General features: G+C 34.5%; 1 pseudogene; it reads right to left on the reverse strand.

Annotated features, from left to right (window-relative positions):
• Window positions 1-11,273: 11,273 nt before the first annotated feature.
• LOC120618753 (uncharacterized) lies at window positions 11,274-11,389 on the reverse strand (annotated as a pseudogene).
• Between the last annotated feature and the right edge of the window lie 7,861 nt (window positions 11,390-19,250).

The following is a 19,250-nucleotide window of genomic DNA, read 5'->3' on the forward strand; positions in this document are numbered from 1 at the left end:
TTTGGTATTGAGGAAATCCATTTAGAGTTTTATATCCTGCTTTAATTTAAAGAGAAAACAGTTAGTGTTAGGAGTAACCAAAAGAATTTTTTTCCCCCAGATTGGGATGAGCTGGCAGCAGATGCTAATTCATTTTATAAATTAGCAGCAGATTTTTTCATTCTCATTCCCCAAGTAAAATGGAAAAATTAGTTTTTTAAATAACAGAACAAAACTATGTTTTGATGAAAAAAATAATAAGATAAATACTTTATTACCCAAATAAGCAATTGCATTATAATTCGTCTTAACATGGAGTTGAAGGGAATCTCTCACAAGTCAATGTTAACCACTTATATTTGTAAGGAGGTAAAGATTGTGTCAACTTTATCAGAGTGCTAGAATTCCTCTGACAAGAAATTGGAGGGGGGAAAAAAAACCATGGATGAATATGCTGAGAATAGAGGAGGGAAAAAGAGGAATTAGCAAGAGATCAAGGCAGGGAATTCGTAGGGAAGTGGCCAGTGAAAATTCTACTATGGTAAACATTTAAGAGTTTAAAAAATTTCTTAAGATTTTAAGAACATTTTAAGAATGGAATTCTCTAATGTTCAATTTATCGTTTCAATTTCTTCTGTAGTGAAGTTCTTCACTCTCTCCCTATCCCAGTGTGTGTGTGGGGCGGGGGGCGGGGAAGGGAGGGGCGGTAAAAGTTAAAATCTATCATCTCTATGAATGTTTTGCATGAAAGAGTTTTCGGTTGAACTCAGTAAGGGTTGAGTTTCTCATCTTAGTTTTCCAAGTGTAGGATAAAGGAAGCAGATTCTCAGAGGCAATAATTAGCATTCATTTCTTCATTTAATCAGGGATTATTAATGGAATACTCACTATGGATTTGCTTTATTCTGGGCAAGGAAGATAGAACAGTGAACAAAAACACAAATTCCCTTTTCTCATGGAGTTTAGATTCTAACAGGTAAGAAAGATAACAATAAATCAAAATACAAAATAATGTCAGTGAATACTAAGATAGATAAAGAGAATGTTTTGAAAGAAAACCAAAAAAAATGATATATTATGTGCAACAATAAGTATTTACACTGACTTCTCTTCTGAAAAAGGGGATTCAGAAGACAATGGAACAATATCTCCGAAGTGCTAAAAGAAAATAATTGAAAAAATAATAATAATAGTCATTTCAGAATTTTTATCAGAAAAATATCCTTCAAAAATGAGGATGACTAATTTGAGAAGGCTACATAGTGTATGGTTCCAACTATATGAAGTTCTGGAAAAAGCAAAACTTGTAGACAATACTAAGATCAGTAGTTTCTGAGGGTGGCGGGTATAGGGATGACTAGAAACAGCACAGAGGAATTTTAGGGCAGTTAAAATACTCTGAAACCATAACTATGAATATCTGTTGTTATACATTTGTTCAAACCCATTCAGTGTGCAACACCAAGACTGAACCCCTTAGATAAATAAGAACTTTGGGTGGCTATGGTGTCTCAATGTAGGTTCATCTATGATTTTTAAAAAATGTGCCTTTCTGATGAATAAAGCTGATAATGGGAAAAACTATGCGCGTTTGGGAGCAAACCTAAAACTGCTCTTAAAAATAAAATCTTTTTTTTTTTAACAATAAATAGGACTTAGTCTTAAACACCAAATGTGAGGCCATTTTAATGAGCAAAATGTGGAACCTCGAATCTAGTCCTGATATTAAAAGACCCAAGACCCAATATCCAATGGGGAAATGGAGTTGACAAAACACAGTTAAAAGCTATGCTTAGGAAAATAAAAATAAAACCACTTCCTGTTTATACTTCTAACCAGTTTTTAAATTCTTCAATACATATATTACATATTCTAAAAATGGGGATGAAATAGAAACTTTTACAGATAAAAGAAAACTGGAAGAACTCATTGCCAGTAGACCTGCATTAAAAGTTTTTCAAGCTGAAGGGAAATGATAGCAGATGTAAAGTTAAATCTATATAAAGGAATGAAGAGCACCCAAAATGGTAATTAAGTGTGTAAAACAGGAGATTTTGTTGTTTTCTTACTGAAGTTTTTTAAAATGATGATTGACAGATTAAAAAGAAACTGTGGTAATGAAAGTCAGAAAATAGTAGTTATATTAAGCAAAGGAGTAATGGTACAAATGTTCTATATTTTTATATATAAATAGGATTATATGAATATATATGTTCATTAAAATCCATCAAACTTATGCAAGTCATATCTCATTTTGCTACAGGAAATTCAACTTCAATAAAATAATGTTAAGATGAAAAACACATGAAGACACAGAAAGGTTTGAGGTCATGTGATGTACAAAGATGTAACAGGAAAATAATAATAAAAGAGTATAGCTACATTAATATTAGTCTAAATAGTTTTAAGAAAAAATCATTATAGATAAAAAGTATGCTATATAATAAAAAATGTTTAATATATCAAGAAGATTTTTAAATGTAGCCTCAAAATATAAAGCAAAAATAGAATTACAGGAAAAAAAATAGAAAAATCTACCTTCAAGTAGGCCATTTCAACATATTTTTCTCAGGAATCGATATTTCAAACAGAAAAAAAAATCAGTAAGGTTATATAATATTCGAACGGTAAGATTAATAAGCTTGATCTAATGGACGTAGATAGACCATTCAACCCAACAATTGGAAGTTCACATTCCATTCAAGTACAAAGGCCGACCATGTAAATAGTATTTCCTATCCTATTCTATTATTGTATCATGCCACAACTATAGCAAGTCTCAACCAATTCCATTTACACCAATAAAATTAAATTTAGAAGTCAATAATCAGAATCCTATAAGTTAAGCAATCTTTAAAAATTTATTTCTAAATGACTCAGTCAAAGAAGAAATAATAATGGAAATAAGGTTATCAGAGGTGGAAGTTTTGCTATCAATCAGAGCAGACAAATGGTTGTTTTGGGAAAAGAATATAGAGTTTTAAGATTTTTATTTTGTTTTAGAATGGGATATATAACAGCATGTTTGTGCAGCATGATGGGGCGGATCTTCAGGATATGGGGGAAATAATGCTGCTGGTTGGGTCAGGGGGTGCATAATTCCAGAGACAATGTCCTTAGGAAAGTGAGATAGATAGAGAGAATCTAGTACACAGATGGAAAGGTTTCCTTTATTGTCCATACATTATAACAAGAAGTAAGGCAGAGGCTGCAGAAACTCACATAGGTAAATGGAGAAATTTGGAGGCAGACAGATTAGAAATTACCATCTGATTGCTTATACCTTCTCAGTAAAATAAGCAACAAAATAATCAACTTATAGTGAGGAGTAGGGATGGGGATGTTGGAAGTTTGAGGAGAAATGACAACGCATATGACCTTTGTCTTGGCAAGTGGGATTTGGACTGGACAGGGAAAATACAGTGAGGTTGTCATTAGGCCCCCTTCAGATTTCTACTTACAGATTTAAAGAGCGCCCAATCAACCAGCCAATGTGTGTCTTTCTCTAGTCATGATAAATTATTCTCATACCTGGATATACCTAAGGGTTGAGATTTTGCCAAAAGAGGAAGAAGGAGAGATAAACCAGCAACACAAAGCCAAAAAGGATCACAAACACAGACAGCAGAATCTAACCTGCTAAGTATAACACAAGGCTCAGGGAAGGTAATAAACAAGGTACAAGATTGGATCGAATACAATCTGAAGATATAAGTCCACCAATCCATTTCAGAAATCTTGAGAAGCTTTTTTAATTTTCTAAAATGATCCAACATAGACATATCCAAGAGCGATGGCTTCCAAAACTTTTGGACTGTGATCCACTAATAGATATGCATTGTCTTAACCACCTAGACTGTTAAACAACAACATTTATTAGAGCTTCAAAATATGAATTTGGGGGGAACATAAACATTCAGTCTATAGCATACATATTACACCACAACCCAGCATTTGCATACACACATACACAACACACACACACATACACACAATGGAAAAAGTTTCATGAAGTAATACTTGTCCTGACTTATAGGTACTTGCCCTTACTTATGAGAAATAAACCTTGATATTTCCTATCCTATTCTATTATTTTTTAATGTTGGTAGCCACTAATTAATTTGATTTCACAACCCTAGCAGGTAGCAATCTAAAGTGTGCATAAGACTACCATCGAATGACTTCAGTCCTTGCTATTCTTTATCTTCTCCTGCTTTCCAAGTTGAAGGATGTGGTCTCAACAGTTTTTTATAGGTGGGAGATAGCTCATAATCACTGTCCTAATAACAGCCACCTTCCATTTATAAAATGCTTTAAACTTTTGAATGCTGACTCCTACTTTCTTTCCTATGCAACAGCTTGGTGATTTAAGCAGAGAAATGCATTATCCACATTTTATAGCTTAGGAAACTAAGATTAAAAGACATTAAATAACTTGGCCAAGGTCACAGAATCAATTAGCAGCACACCTGTAACTGGTTGTTGCTCTGTCTCCAAATCAGTACGCTTAACTGTGCCTCAGTCATCAAAAACCAAAATGCAGGATGAGACCCACTGAATTCTACCACATTTCTGGGAGACCCAAAATAAAAGAAACTGGTAAAGTAATACAAAGGAAAAAGAAAGGATCCTGGTTGGAAGTCAAAGGAGTAGGGAAAAGTCTATGAGAGGAAAAGTAAATGCTAATTGCCCTATAGAAAAAAGGATATTAATATGTATGTGTATATATACATATAAAGTAGGATAGCTTATCGCCAAGATCATATAAAACAATAAGACCTTATCCTTACTTACCACCTAATTCATATGGGACTAGCATGCAGACTTAAAACAGATGTCTTTATACTAATTATCAAGATAATCTAGGCCTGGTTTTCAACAATAAAACATGAAAAAAAAAAAGGCTATTCGAAAACTCTCACTTTTTTTTAAAAAGCATGCCTTCATTCTCCTTGGTATCATGAAAAATATCCCCTCAGGAAATTAAAAATTATACATCATTGCGTGCTTATCTTACAACCATGTTACATTACAGAAGCACTGAAGACAAAGGCTTAACTGTTTTTAGAGACAAATTTATTAGCTGTAAAAACATAGACTATCTCCTGTTATTCATATACACCCTTCAGATCGTAGGCAAAATAAATGATGATAACAAAAGAAGCCTCTATTTAAACTGAATAATAGTAGAAAGTTAACAAGCACTAGATCCTGATAAAAACAAAAAACAAAAAAAAAACAAAGAAAAGTACATGCGTTTTCCTTACAGCGCTGTCTAATGTTGTTGAAAAACATACACAAAAGTTATCCACCCTAGAAGTTTTTTGTTCTGTTTTGTTTTGTTTTTTGTATTTGCCAGCCTTGGCAAAGCAATTTCTCTATAAGATTTATTAAGTATAAAGTTGGACCACTTCTGTAAGAGATGAACTACTCTGGAGATGCAATACTACTGATCATAAAGTTGTTTCAAAGAAGGTTTTAAGAATGCTTATTGGAAGCCAGTGGATGGGTCAGAACGTAAGAGCTATCTTGAAAAAATCTTGAATTAACAACTTTAGGAAACACCTTCAAGGTGATTTGAAGACAGTACTTTGGAATCGATTTTAAATAACGAAAATTAATTCAGTGTCTCCATATGGAAAACTAAAGATTTAATTGCAAAAGCCCTTAATGTTCTCTAGTATATTACAAATCTTTTGTTGCACAGTGTTTTATTATTTTCAACTACTCTCTTTGTATAATCTTGCTCTGTGTTTACTCTACAGTTCCCTTTTGTTTCTTTGTGAACACACTAACTACAGATAAGAAGATTCTATTATTTCAGCTTACTCTGTGGCTCTTAGATTGTTCATTCAGAAGATCACATCACATCTCACCACAGCTGTTGGCAACATGTCTCGCTTGAAATAAACAAACAGATTTCATTTCTTCAATATAGAGTTCAGCTAATTGATTTTACCAGTGAACTCAAACATCATTTTAAAAATCTGAAAGGTTTTAAATCTAAGATGCATGAGTATGCCAGTCTCTAATGTCTTTTCCTAGGGTTAGGAAAGGGACATAAATAGCTATAATGCCATTTACACATACAAGCTGGATTTTTTAAACTAATGAATATTCTGCGTTCCATGAATTACTAAATTCCCACAACTAAAACTGTTATACCAAGTGGAAACTTGGAAGTGCTTTTATTCCCAGTCTATAGGCTTAAGGTCAGGTTACCTGCTTTTGTTTTTGGAGTGACTAGAGTGCACCATCCTGTTGGTCCAAAGTTGGACATATGATGCTGCTAGGCCAATCAAAGGGATTTTTGCTAGAATGTTAGAAATAGGGCATTCCCCCAACCCCTTTTTTTCTGAAAAGGTACCAAAGACCAAGTAATCCTAGAGCTGACAGACAGGTACCATCTTTACCAGTGCATGGGGACAACCTGTCTGAGAAGAAAATCAACCTAAAAAACAGCAAAGGGAGAGATGGAAAGAGCCATGCCCCAATAATATTGGTTCAGCACTGGATCCAGCTGTGCTTGAGCTGGATATGAACTTTGAGTTCTGTTTTTACATACCCTGGGTTTCTGTCACTTGCAAACAAAATGGCTCTGGTAAATGTTACAGATACCAAAAAGGATGAAGTGTTGCCATTTATTTTATAGTATATTCACCGAAAGTGACCAAAACAAAAATGGCAAGTTGATTTTTTCCCTAGCCTCCCATTATGCTCATTCCTCTACTCTAGGTCTCCCCTCAGCCCCATGCCACTGCCCTCCTCAAACTCTCCATGCTCTAGTCTCCCCTATCCTGAATCCCAACCTGCTCACAAGCAGGGTAATGATAGAAATCAGTTATATCTTAATGTAAATATATTCACTTAACAGGCAAATATTACAAGTCTTAGAATCATATTAGAGTTTTTCATGTGATTTTATTTCTGCCAACACCACCATTCAATCTCCAAGGATAAAAATCTCAAGCCATATTTCACTCTATTTCTTCTTCCAACCAATCTCAAATCAAGCCCTATTTTCTTTAATTCTTTTGTATTACTTTAACATTTGTCCTTTTATCTCATTCAAATTCTTATCATTTAGCCCTAGATAATTTCAGCTGACTCCTAACTAAAATCTCTATCTGGCCCCCTTCGTTAGAGTATTACTATCAAAATAATATTTCTCAATTACCATTTCATCAGATCATTTAACAGTGATTTATTTCATCCTCTCAATTACACATACCTAAAATTAAGATGGAACATCAATTCTTCTTTCCTTATTCTTCATATGAAGCTGATCGTCAAGTCCTGTCAAGTCTACCTCCATAATGTCATCCTTAAATATCTTTTTTGAGGGCTAATATACAGGGATATCATTTTTAAAAGAAAGAAATATAACTGGTCTTTAACCATATGAAATCATACACAGTCTCATTAATAATAAAAATTTATATTAAATTACAGACCTGCTAGAGTATCTATTATAAAAAGGGAAAGGAAAAAAAAAGACGTGTTGAGGATGTGAAGAAATTACAATGGGACTGCTGTACATGGCTGGTGGGAATGTAAAATGGTGTAGCTGCTGTGGAAAACAGTTTGGCAATTCCCCAAAAAGCTAAACATAGAATTTACCACATGACCTAAAAATGTCACTTCTAGGTATATACCCAAAAGAATTCAAATGGATTCAAACAGATATTTGTACACTGGCTTCACTGCAGCTTTATTTACAATAGCCAAAAGGTAGAAACTATCAACAGATGAATAGATAAACAAAACATAGTATATACATGCATTGGAATATTATTGAACCACAAAATCCTATAAAATGGATGAACCTTGAAAACATTATGTTAAGTGAAATAAGCCAGTCGCAAAATGAGAAATATTGTATGATTCCACTTATATGAAATATCTAGCATATGCAAATTCCTAGACAGAAAGTAGATTAGATTGTTTATGTGAGAAAAGTCAAACCTCTCCTTAACTTTTGAAGAATAATTTCACAGGATAGAGAATTCTAAATGGGTGGTATGTTTTTGTTGTTGTTTGCTTGTTTGTTTTTCTCTCAACACTTAAAATATTTCACACCACTCTCTTCTTGCTTGCATGATTTCTTAGGAGAAGTCAAGTGTAATTCTCATCTTTGTTCTTCCATAGGCAAGGTGTGTTTTTTGTCCCTGTGAATTTTTTCACCTTTGATTTTCTGAAATTTGAAAATGTTATGCCTAGATGTACTTCTTGTTTTGTTTTGTTTTTTGTTTTGTTTTTTGTTTGGGGGGCGGTGTTGTTTGTTTGTTTGGCATTTATCTTTCTTAGTGTTCTCTGAATTTCCTGGATCTGTGGTTTGGGGTCTGACATTAACTGGAGAAATTCTGTCACTAGTGTTTCAAATATTTTATCTATTCTTTTCTCTCTTTCTTTTCATTCTGGTATTTCCAGAATGTATATGTTCTGTCTTTCTAGTTGTCCCACAGTCCTTAGGTTATTCTATTCTATTTTGTTTTGTTTTGTTTTCAATCTTTATTCTCCTTGATTTTTAGTTTTGGAGGTTTCTATTGCTAAATCCTCATGCTCAAAGATTTTTTCCTCATCCATGCACACTCTACTAATGATCTCATCAAAGGCATTTTTCATTCCTGTTTTTGATCTCTTTGTAAGTTTCATGTCTCTTCTTACGTTGCCCATCTGTTCTTGCATGCTGTCTTCTTAATCCATAGAGCCCTTAGCATAATTTAATAACAGTTGTTTTAAATTCCCAGTCTCATAATTCCAACATCACTGCCATACCTGGTTCTGATTCTTGCTCTCTCTTTAAATAGTGTTTTTTTGCCTTTTAGTATGCCTAGTAATCTTTTTTTAGTAGCTAGCCATGTTGTACCAGGTAAAAGAAACTGCTACAAATAGGCCTTTAGTAATGTAATGGTAAGGTGTGGGGAGGGGAAGCCTTTTATAGTACTGTGATTAGGTCTCAGTCTTGTAGTGAGCTAATGCCTCTGGACTGTGAACTTAGCAAGGTTTTCTCAGTTTTTTTTTTTTCTCTTCTCTTAGGTGGGACAGGATGGCTATAGTTTCTGGAGTTGGGTATTTCCCTTCTCCTAGGTCAGTTAGACTCTCATAATACTCTACCAAGTTAAGCTCTGGTTAGTTTCTCTTAAAGGCAGGCCTTATTAACAGTATCAGGCATATTTGGAAATGGTTCTTTTTCCTTTCTTCTAGCTAGAAGCGCAAGGAGATTTTTCTCTAAAATTTACTGTGATACCTTGGTTAACTTCTTAGAGATAAACTCATAAAAGTGTGGAAAGCTCCTGAAGACTGGGTTCCCCAGGAGTTTTTATCTCTCAGACTTGTCCACATTGAGCTCCCAGCAATTCATCAAGTACAATTCAAGTTTTCCTGTCTCAGGACTGGTTCCACCAGTGGCCCGGTGAGTACCTGCTCTGGTAAGCCATGACTGACTGTATCTGCCTAGCTTTCCAATCTTGGGAACAGTGGTTTGCCCTGTGTCCTTACTTCTTTTACGGATCCAAGAAGAATTGTCGATTGTTCAATCTGTTCAGCTTTTTACTTATTAGATGGAGTGACAATTTCCAAGCTCCTTACATATGTAACCAGAAACCCAAATATTCTCGATTCATAGCGTCTGTATTGAGTCAGTAACTTTTTTATGGCATGCTTAATTCAAAAGAAATACTTAACTGTTCTATTTATTAAAGTAGTTAGGCCCAAACAACTTTTTAAATATTTATGTTCTAATATCTTAATAGCCATTTGAAAATAAATAATACAAATGAATTGAGATCAAAGTTATTTTTTTTTATTCTTTATCATAATTATTTAGCAAGGGGATGTGTATACCTATTGAGCACTGCACAACTTCTCAAACCTTAAAACAAGATTGAAATATACCTCCTTCATTTTATATTCCACATAGACTTTCACATGAAACTTGTTTTCTATTACAGCAATCACCAGAATCCCAATTTTATAAAGACATGACATCAGCAAGAGGAATATAGCATAATCTAATGTTAAAACAGTAATTTATCTCAAGCTAGTTGTCTGACAAATATAAAACACTACTGTGTTTCTCTCAAGAATTCAAAATACCCCACAATTTCTAAGGGTTTATAAATGATACATCCACCCAAAGAGTCTTATATAGTTGTAAACAGCTGTGAAGAATATCTCTATATCCTCCCATAAGATGATCTTCAGTATGTGTTGCTAAGTAATTAAGGTGAGTAGAAAAGATGTATAAAGAATATTAACCAAAGGAGGCATAAATATGAGTATAAATATATTTTTTCATATTTAAAAGTAGAAGGAGAAACCATAAAGTTATTTCTAATATTAACCTATAGGCACAGGAAGGTAAAAGAGTGTCAAGAGTCTGAGATAAAATCTAGACTTTTCTAAATATACGTTGTTCTTTGACTTAATAATCTTATACATGTTTTAAATAATTATAAAACAATCTTTGAAAGTAATCTCTAAAAATAGAAAGCTAAGTGAAGCAAATGAATTTAACTGCATATTGATTTTTATGTCACAACCACACAGAGAGTAACTATTTACTATAATTTTAAAACAAAAATTAAAAGCTAGTGAGAAATTCTTCAATTGTATGAAGAACTACAAAACATATTAAGCTGTTGTTAGTTATTATATTCCTGGTAGTAGTATTGATATTGTTACTCTGAGACTATTTTTTGTGTACTATTGTTTAAAACAATTACGTTGGTGTTGTTGAAAACTGGAATTCTTAGGTTAGTAGATAACTGGGAAAGTAGATAAAGATGTAAGCTACATGAGAGTAAAAGAATCATAGTCCTCAGTTGAGCTGGAAGAATCAGTATGAGTTCACAATATAGTTTATCTTAAAATATACAAATATTTCTTAACTTTACCCCCAAACGAACATCCAGCATTAATTCTCTCCTCCAGAAAAAGGCCAGTATAACATCATGACTAGTTCATTCCTTTTCACTTTACTGAAGTGTGTGTCCTTTGGACCCTCCTGGAAAATGGTTAACAGATGAGTTCTCTGGTTTTATATTATTAATTCATTCTAGTATACCCACTTCTATTAGCCTTTTTACCTCTTTCTCAATTCTCAGTCATAATAGTTCTGGTATCTCAATTTCATTTACTGTGGGCTGTTTTTTTTCCCCAAGTTTTAAGTAAGCACACAGACTTGTCTTAGGATTGGTTCCTAGTATATTTGTCAGAACATTAAGTTCTGAGTCATGGAAGGATGCCCCATATCAATATACTCCCATTTATCCAGGCTTTTTTTTTTTTAATGCCTACAGCACCTGGTCTTCCTAGGTGGTTTCCCATCCATGTACTAACCAGGCCCAACCCTGTTTAGTTTCTGAGATCAGACATCGGGCTTATTCAAGGTGGCATGGCCATAGACCATGAACCGTAGCTCCACTGGGGTGCAAACCCAAGATCTTCTGCTTATAAAGCAGACGTGCTAACCACTACACTATGGAACCACATCTGCACTTATCCAGCTTTATATTCTGTCTCTGAGATCCAGTATTTTGCAGATATTTCACCTTGGTTTCTGCCAGTACATATTAGCCAGGTCCTACAGGTTTTTGTGTGACTAAACCCTTTCCTCCCATACAGGGACAATAATTTCCAATTGGGCCATGCTAAGACTTGATCTTAGTTATTGGTTTAGAATAATGGGATGTAAGGACTATCAAGTCTTCCCTCATTACCCCAGTTGATATTAACTCATCTGTTCTCTACCTTACCATAGCACTTTGTTTATATCTCTATCTCAGCACCTTACACATTTTGCACAGTAATAAAGTTATTTGAAAAATATCTGTCTTGCTCACTAGATTTGAGTTATTCGAGGGCAAGGACCAAATCATATTAGCATTTCCAAATATTCTAAAACCAAAACAATGATTTAAATACAATTTGTTTAATAAGCAACTATTATTCTATTCATTCATTCATCCATTCGACAAATATTTATTGAATGCCTACTAAGTACCGGGCCTAATGCTAACTACTTGGGATATAACAAAGAGCCACAAAGGCATGGAAGCCACTTCCTCCCTCCACTCCCCACCAAAAACTTTAATTTTTTTTTCAATTAACTAATGAATGAGTCCATTTTTCTGCCCTCTAAGATGTGTATTACCTTTTTTTTTTTTTTTGATTCTTCCCCTGCATCATCCTGCCCCATGTAGCTATAATAATAGGTAATACATATTGCGCTCATACTCCATGTTGCTTATTTCAACTCATTTAAATCTTCGGGGTTGAATTAATAATTCCATTTTATAAATTGGTAACTGAAATACAAGAGATAAATAATTTACACAAAAGTATAGAGTTCACAAGTGGAGGGTGATGGAAAGAGCTGGGACTCAAAACATTGTTTTATACTACCTATGCGATTTTCATTCTTACTATTCAAAATGCCCCCTCTAAGAGTGGTATACCATATCTGCTGATAATAACAACTGGAATGCCGTCCTACTTTTATTCATCCAAACTCTTGAACTAGTAATTGCTATAATTGTATCCCTCTCCATTACTGTGTTTATGTTTTCTGTTGAGGGCATATCAAAATTTGGCTTTCTCTATTTTGAGCTATAGAAAAGATTTTTTACCAGTGATAAAATTTTGATATTGTGACATTCATTCTCTTCCTCATTATCCTTCCTTGATATTCTGTACCTCTATGCACTAAACATTTAAACTTCTCTTTGAAATACAGACAGAAGAAAATTATTAGCAGAATTGTAATAAAGAGCGCCTTCCTTCTTTTCAGAAAAGTTTTGGCTTAGATATTTCGCTATTTTCCTTAGGTTAAATAATAGGTATGGGGATAGGGCGAGGGAGGCTAAAATATTATTGGAATAAAAAGCTAACTGTTCTCAGGAAAAGAATAATTTTTACTTCAATGTAAAGTAAAGGGCAACGGGAAACTCAAATGGGAAACAAAGAAAAGAAATTTTGTTTAATTCTAAAATTAATTTTAAAATCTTAAAATATGTAGCTTAGCAAAGTTACTGATTTTAAAGCCTTTCTAATGTGATTTATATTAATTAATTTTCAAATTCTAAATTGTCTTAGTGATACAGCCTCTAAGCCATGCATATATTGAAACTATGTTAAGTATTTTTAAGATTCTATTGTGACGTCTGACGTAGGATTGGCAATATTTAAGTAATTCCAGCCTGCAGCTTATCATCTCAGGCTGTGAACTTATTAAATTTGAAAAACCGTAGGCAAAAGATTCATTCTAATGAGAGAAATCCAGCAGAATGAGCAGGATGATCCAAGAGGTGCTGATGGGTGTCTTTGAAGAATGCTAGTATACCTTATCCTAAGTAAGAGTTGAGTGTTTCAGCATATGGTGCTTGTAAACACACATGCACTCTCTTGGTAAAATAGAAAACGACCCTTGATCACCTAAGCTGTCCAAATGGAAATTATCCTATTGTCTCATCCATCATTGCTTGATTCAAGCACTGTATAATTCATTTCCTACTCTTGGGCCTCTGTATATTATCATAAGAGCTACTGCAATATTTAGTATTTCAGGTTGGAAATGGAAAGTGATGCATAGACACAGTACTTAGTTTGAGATGATTACAGAACACTGTGACTTGTAAAAGGTTCTCAGAAATAAATAAGTTCAGGAGTTAACTTGAAATCTTAACATTAAAAATATTACAGCCAATGGAATTGTCTGCATTTTCTGAGCATGTGGCTTTCTGGTTAGATAATATTGGATTCTGAAGCTTTTCTTTCTTACAGTGAAGTACACTTGAAACTGGCTTTAAAGACTCATTACGCAGGCTTAAAAATCTACCTTTAGGAAAGTGAGTCTGGCAGTTAACCTAGCGTGGAAAGAGAAGCAAATGAATATATACACTCTTCCTATGGGAATTCCAGACCTAAAAAGTAATGTAAAAAGACAGTTTGCTCTCTTCTTCTTCTTCAAAATTACCATAAAATGATAATGACCTCAAGAGTCTGTGTGTGGCCCATCTGATGTGATTTGGGCCTAAGGAAAAGCTAAAGGCTAAATGTATTTCAAGTGGGGGAAAACCAAGATAAACACATCCCTGAGGTCATTATTTCCATTAGTTGACAGACTGTATACAATATTAAAAGCATTGTAAAAACAATGTACACTTTTTTAATGTTTGACTTTCAAAGAGCATTTATCTACACTCAGTTTCTGAACACCAACTCAAAGTAAAAGTAACTTTTATCCTTAGGGGAAGAAATATTTAAAAAAAAAAAAAAAAAAAACAAATTATGGTATACAGAGTAGAATAGCTTTAGTTCAGTAAATACTCTAAACACAGTCATGCATAAAACAAGCCATGGAGGCTAATTATAGTGCATGTTACAAATGTGTAGAAGTGTTTAGCAGACAGTTTTTAGCATATTGCATAGTTATTGATCTTTACAAAATATATCCTACCTATTTCCAAAATCAATTTGAGGAAGCAGGCCCAATGCTCAGTATGAAATGAACTACCAGTAAGCTAAGTTTTATTTATCCACACCTCAAATTGATTTGGTTCACAACATAATTTTACTTTGTGATTTTGGTGTGGGCCTTTAAAAATCAACAGATATTGGCCAGTAATATGTAAATACAATTGTAGAAGCTGATTTTATAAGTCTAAAGGCTATAATCCCATTATACACATAAGATTTATTTGATATCTTTAAGTCAACAATAAAGATAGTTCAAACAGAAGTATTCATTCTTTTGTGTAGATTTCCAGTATTAGGAAATATCCTTTCATATATCTCTGTATTATACATACAGTTCTAAAGATTTAGATGATTCGCATGACTCTAAAACATAGCCTACTAATCTTTTCAATCTCTCCTTTCTCCTTGAGCTACTAGAAATGTGTTTCAACTTGATTGCTAGGTATTTCCTGTTTGTGTTTGCTAACAGATTTCAGAGAAGATATTAATAAAATTTATTTTATTTCTATGATACTTGGGCTAGTTTTATTTGTGACTGAGCATGCCATTTTGCAGAAAATGAAGGATAACTTTTCTCCAAAACGCCCATATGTACATCAGAATAGCTAAAACGATAAAGATAGAAATACTAAATGTTGGAGAGGATATAGAACAACTGACACCTCCATGCATTGCAGATGGGAGTGTAAAATGGTACAACTACTAGAAAATTATTTGGCAGTTTTCACTAATGGTAAATATATGTCTACACTGTGACCCAGCAATTCTATTCCTAGGTTTATTTCTTTAAAAAAAAAAAAAAATGAATGCATCTGTCTACAAAATAGTTTACAGTAACACTCTTCTTAATATCCTAAAACTAGAAACAACCCAAATATTCATCAACAGTAGAATGGATAAATAAATTATGATATATTAATCCAATGAAAGACTATACAACAACAAACAAAAATGAACTAATAGTATATTCATCAATATGGATAAAACTCATAGATATTGTTTTATAAAACACTCTAGATACAAAAGAACATATCATATAATTCAATTTATATAAATTCCCAATACAGGAAAAACTAACCAATGATAATAGGTTTCAGGATAGTAGTTACCTCTTGGGAGATAGGGCACAGATTGAAAAGGAGCATGAAGTGATTTTATTCAGTGAAGAAAATGTATATCTTAATGTGAGTGGTAGTTACATGGGTTTCCACAAGTTTAGAAATATCACTGAGCTTCAATACAACTATTTTCTATGTTTATATGTCATGCTTTAACATAATTAAGACAAAGTGACTTTATTTGTATGTAAAACTTGTAAAGATATGATGACTGTGTATACACAGGCACTGGAGTGCTGTGCTTCTATGTCAAATTTCCTTCCACCCTTGGGAAAATAAAGGAAGTGATGAAAAAAACAGGAAATTGCGCTATTAATAAATAATGACATCTTAACGAACTATGTAAATACAATGGACAATCTGAATACTCTCAACATCTGAATTCTGCTTGGTGCTGCTTTGGGCCATGAACTCACATCTACAGGGACACTGATTTACACTCCTCTGCTGTTGGGATTTCTTGATACAAAGTTTGAAAGGGGCTTCTCCACAAAGTATCAAGAAAAAAGGTGGGAGAAACTTTTTGAAGGGCAGGAATGTCAACCCACAGGAGAGATAAATAAAATAATTAGATGTGACTGGACTAGAATTCTAGACCTAAGAAGAATCAAGACCAAGAACTAAGAAAGATCAAGTTTAGGTTTTGTTAGCATTTTAGAAGGATTAAAAATTTACTGACACTGTAACTCAGATACACACAGGAAACATAGCTTTCTAATTTTGTGTTTAACTAACATGGTCTTTCTCATGGTTCCCTAATTGATGAAAAGCAAGATTAAATCTACTACTAGTCATGTTATTTTAAAACTAGTGTGATTCAATAATTTAAACTGTTCTTTTAGGTAGGCCAATATATGGGGATAGTTGCACAATCTTTCTATTTCCACTCATTCTTTTATTCTTTTGTGCATGAGAATAAATGTCTCTTGACATTTGAGTATGTTGGAAAGAAAGAGCTCACATGATCTCCTCCTGCCAGCTAAGTGAAAGAGACTTAAGATCTGGGAGTTGGGAATTGTTCCTCTGGTCCCTTTCTGGTCCCACTTATGGGTACTGGGAGAAAGGGTGCTGGTGTAGATGCTATTGACCAAGGATCCTATTGACCAAGTCCCAAGGATGGTGTTTCTGCTGACAACTGTGGCCAATGAATGTACAAGTCATTTTTTAAAAAAAAATTCTGCTAATATTGGTTTATAACATTATATAATTTTTAGGTATACAACTTTGTAATTCAATATCTATAGACTATAGCGTGCTCACTACTAAAAGTGTAGTTTCCATCCATCACCATACATTTCACCTCCTTTACCCATTTTGCCCCATCCCTGCCCCCTTCCCCCAGGGTAACCACCAGACTGTTGTCTATATCTATGCATCTGTTTTACAAGTCATTCTTAATTAGCTTCCTTAGGGCTGAGTGATCTCTCTCGGCTCCTGTTGGCTGCATAACCTACTGAGTTCCTGCCAAGTCCTCTGTTTCAGTTCACTAGTCAATCCCCAGTCTCAGAGCCAGCCCAGGGGACCTTGACTCAATGTTCACTTCATTAGGGAACCAAAGGAAGCTTTCAGTTAGACAGACCTTCATCATGTTCCATAATGCTGTTTCATTGTGCTACTCCACTATCTTAATTGTGCTGTCCATCCCATAGTGTACAGTGATCTCTTGAAAAGTCCCAAATGTGAAATAAGTCAAATGGCATCTGTCTCTGAAACCTCCTCCCCCTCATTAAATCTCTTCCTCTTGACCAAGGTCTAGAAGGAGATACTCAAAGTGATGTGTACTTTCTACTTCTTTTATCTCTCTGTTCTCAGGATCTCCTAAAACCAGAAGCAGCTGCCTTTTTTTTAACTTCCTATGTCATATCTTATTTTTGTCAGATAACAGCAATCTTTATATCTCAGTATTAAAAGTGAAAGTAAATTCTAGTAAAAACTCTGAAGTTCAGCCCACTAGATCTAGATTTTTATAAATCCAATCTGAGTCGAAGGAAATCTTTTCATTCTTTTTTTTTTTTAACAAAGCCCAAATTTCAAGCCTATTGTCTGGATGCAAAATCCTATTTTGAATTTCAGAAGCTGAATTTCAACTTTCTCTTTTTGTTCCTGTAACTTATTCCCCATTTGCTCCCACCCACATTATGCCTATTTTGACCCCAGGCAGATGAAGGGTTGATTTGGAGAAAAACCTTACAGGCAGAACACTCATTTTTAAAAAATAAAAAATTAATCCCATTAAATCTAAGACTCTTCTTAACAGGCTCTAAATCAGGGTGTTTAAGAAAATGGGCTTTAAAATCAAATGGTCCTTAGGTTTTAGATTCTATTCTGTAACTTTTGGGCTCTTTTCCAAATTTCTAAAAGATTTATTGCTTCTGACTAAACGGAATAGAACTACAGGAGAAAGGGGGAAGTTCCAAAGTTACAATCACCAGCACAACATCATCATCAACTGTCATTCTCCTCCTCACAGCTGCTGTCAACTACCCATCGAACTCCTATTACGTGTTATTTGCTTGTGATGAAAAAACTGAAGCTCCTTGAGGTTATGTAACTTGCCAAAATCATGCAACATGAAAGTGGTAGAGCTAGGATTTTAACCTAGGAACATCTGACTGTGAAACCTATGTTTTATCCATTGCCCATTTCACAGACCGTGAAACTAGAGCTCAGAGATTTAAATAACTTGCCTAAGTCAACACCACCAGTAAATTTATACTTAGCCTGTGCTCTGTCCACAAGACCACACTGCCTCTCAGCAGCAAGCACCATGCCATATGCATTCCTATGCTGCCTCTCAAACACAGAGCGTAATGTTCTGAACATAGGAAAACATCAAAGAATATCAGAGCTGGTAGGAATTGTGAAACTAAGTAGAAATCTCTCATTTTGCACATGTGAATTCTGAAGCAAAGCTACATGGTTAGAGTCAGGTCTAAAACCCAGATCTCTTGACACCATGATCTGCATTCTTTCGCCTTCCTCCCTGCACCGCATTAGATGTTTGTTTATCTTATCCCATTCCAGAGCCTAAGAGAAGAAAAACATGTGGGGAAGAACAGGTGGTGGCAGTCAGAAGAGAGTGGGTGGACCAATCCCTGCAACTCTTAAAAGAAGAAAGGAGCACTGGGCCAGGTCCAAGAAGTGTCCCTGGGGGCTTATGTCAGCAGGAATCCCCACATCTCCACATGCAGATCCAAGAGAAGTGCCTGGCAGATTCAATCATAGCGACTCAAATGTCACAGCATGACTATAGAGAAAGAATAATAGTGGAAGCATGCTGGCCAATTTTCAACAGAAGGGCTCAGGATAAGGAAGCTTAAGAAAATTGCTGAAGAGAATGATAATGACAATAATAAAAACAAATAGTTACCATTTATTGAGCACTTATGTGTCTGGCACTGTGCAACACACTTTACATATCAACCTGATAAAGTACAGTTATTATCCCCATTTTATGAGGAGGAAACTGAGGCGTGGCAAGGCTGAGGAACTCACCCAAGGATGCACAGCTCGTAAGGGATAGAGCTCTGGTATGAACCCAGGTCTGCCCTACTTGAAGTCTGGGCACATTAGCCTGTAATATAATAGCAGTCATTAGATATTCAAAGCTGCAATAAGTGCTTGGAATATATCATCTCTTTTCCTCTTCACAAACACCCTGCCAAATGTGTC

The sequence above is a fragment of the Pteropus medius genome, unplaced genomic scaffold (genome assembly GCF_902729225.1).
Source record: "Pteropus medius unplaced genomic scaffold, Ma_sr-lr_union100, whole genome shotgun sequence".
Lineage (NCBI taxonomy): Eukaryota > Metazoa > Chordata > Mammalia > Chiroptera > Pteropodidae > Pteropus > Pteropus medius.